Genomic DNA, 2,718 nt, shown 5'->3' with positions numbered 1-2,718 from the left:
TAAATTAAATTTGATAATGTGACTTATAAGCAAGCTGGATAATTATATTTCTCAAATATAAAATATTCCCTTAACACATATAGTGTTCTAGTCATTTAACAAATATACTATATTGTTGCCCTTTAGCTCAGTGGATAGAGGGTTAATTTTGGTCAAGGGCAGATGCCCGGGTTGCAGACTTGATCCCCTGTAGGGGCCGTGCAGGAGGCAGCCAATCAATGTTTCTCTCATCATTGATGTTTCTATCTCTCTCTCCCTTCCTCTCTGAAATCAATACAAATACATTTAAAAATATATATTGTTCTATTAATTTAACAAATATGTATTGAATTATCTATATGAAGAGTAATCTATGTACTAGGCATAGAGCAGTAGATATAAGAGAAAAGGATCCCTGACCTCAGAGGAATAAAATAATAAAATAAAAATATAAAAAACACATAGTAAGATAGTGATAAATGTGAGGAAGAATAACCAAGCAGAGAACATAGATATGGAATGTTGTCTGATGGGAGGAAAGATTCAATTTCAAAAGGGGTCATCAAAAGGCCACATTGAAAAGATGATGTTTAAGCAGGAACTGAAGGGTGAGGAAGTGTGCCTTGTGTAAACCAGAGGCAAGAGACTTGCAGGCAGAAAAAATGAAAGTACACATGCCCTGAGCTAGAAGCATGATTGCTGTGTGTTTTAAGAACAAGAAGGCAGCACATATAATCTCAGGACCAGATCCTGTAAAATCTTAAAGAGCATTGGAGAAATTTTGTTTTTATGTTGAGAATATGGGAAACTTTTGGAAAGTTCTGATCAGGATAGTGATAGAATCTACACTAATTATAGCAAGATCACCCCGGCGCTTTGTGAAAATGAGAGGGACAAAGACCAGAGTAGAGATCGTTTGGGAGATATTAAATTAAAAAGGCAAAAGACAAAGGTTGCTTAGACAAAGTTGTAGCTTACAAGAAAGGCCTATTAGATTCCACATAAATGGGGGAACGCTTCTATAGAATTAGTAAAGGATTTGGATGTTGGCTGTGAGCAAAAGGAAACCATCCATCGTGATTCTACTTTTTGGCCTAAGTTAAAACAGGAAGGAAAGAGAGTGCTTTAATGAGGCAGGCTGAGCTGTATTTATGCAGAGAAAGGAGTGGAGGTAGATTAAGAACTTTGGTTTTAAACATATCCAGTTTTGAATGCTTATTTGATATCCAAGTGGAAATACATGAATGGCCAAAGGAGAAGTTGCTATACAGGTAGTATTTGCAGTCATGATAGAAGTTCAGGTCAATGAAAAAGTAAATGAGAGTAAAACTTTTAAGAACTAGATCCTTGGGACATTCTAAAATCTCATAGTCCGGAGATAAATGCAAGTTTTGCAAATAAGATGGGAAATGATACTGATCCAAAGAAAACAATATTTTGGACTAAAATCCAGGAGGACATATAATGGTGTCATTTGCTATACTAAGTCAAGACTAACAATTGACAACTGGATATTGTGACCTACACAAGGACATTTTAAGGGAATATTAGAATTAAAATGACTCTTGAAGATGATTCAACAGGAAATCAGAAGAGACAGTTGAAGACATTGACTAGAGACATCTCTTTCGAAGTATTTTGCTCTACCTAAAATAGAAGAATCTGGGAAATATAAATGGATTTTAAGAGACTTTTTTATTTTAGTTTATAATGGAAAATAGTAACAATTTGTGATCCAGAGAACTATCTGTGAGATAATCATAGATAATGCAGGAACAGAAGAGGAGGAAAGCTAAAGTAACGTCCATGAGGTGGTAAGTGAGGGAGGAAGTTGTCCCTGCCTTTTATCCTTCCCAGGCTAGCCATAGTGGGTTGACACTCTGGGGATGCTGAAGAGTGACAGTGAGTTGAGCTCCTGGTCAGACACTCAGTCACAGGGTGAACACCAGATACTCTACTATACTAAGTCAAGACTAACAATTGACAACTGGATATTGTGACCTAGACAAGGACATTTTAAGGGAATATTAGAATTAAAATGACTCTTGAAGATGATTCAACAGGAAATCAGAAGAGTATTCAATGTGTTAGATGATTTTTCCAAGCAGTAAGCTAATGCAATTCAGTGTTCTGAGCGTGTTTAAGGTAGGCTAGGCTAAGTTATGATGTTTGCTAGGTTAGGGATATTAAATACATTTTTAACTTATGTATGATATTTTCAACTTATGATGAGTTTATAGAGACATAACCCTAGCAGTAAACCAAGATGCATCTGTAAAATGTCTCATAAATAAACATTTCCTCCAGTAAGGATAAAAAAAAAATAGAATAAGCAAATACAAAGGCAATAAAATTCTATCTCTAAAAAGTAATACAAGCTAAAATTATTTAAGGAAGATTTAAAATCAAATCTATAAATAACAATTTTATTCACTGTTGGGAAAACACTTAAATTGCATTAATTGGAAAACTTTCTGGTTATTACACTGAAACAATAAAGCATCTCATTATCTAGACATGTTAATTAAGATGTTATAGACAATTAGCACATTGAAAAGTAGCTGACATAGCCAATGACATTAGTGGCATCTAGTTGAACATATGAATAAGGTCAACAATCCCCAAAGTATAAATATGATGAGTCATGAAGTGGCCTTATCATGGGCTTAGCAAGTACACTATTTTGACCTACCACTGAACCTCCAACATATCCTTAATGATCAGTTTAAATACTTCTAA

This window comes from Myotis davidii, unplaced genomic scaffold, assembly GCF_000327345.1.
Source record: "Myotis davidii unplaced genomic scaffold, ASM32734v1 scaffold438, whole genome shotgun sequence".
Classification (NCBI taxonomy): domain Eukaryota; kingdom Metazoa; phylum Chordata; class Mammalia; order Chiroptera; family Vespertilionidae; genus Myotis; species Myotis davidii.
This window is presented reverse-complemented; position numbering follows the sequence as displayed.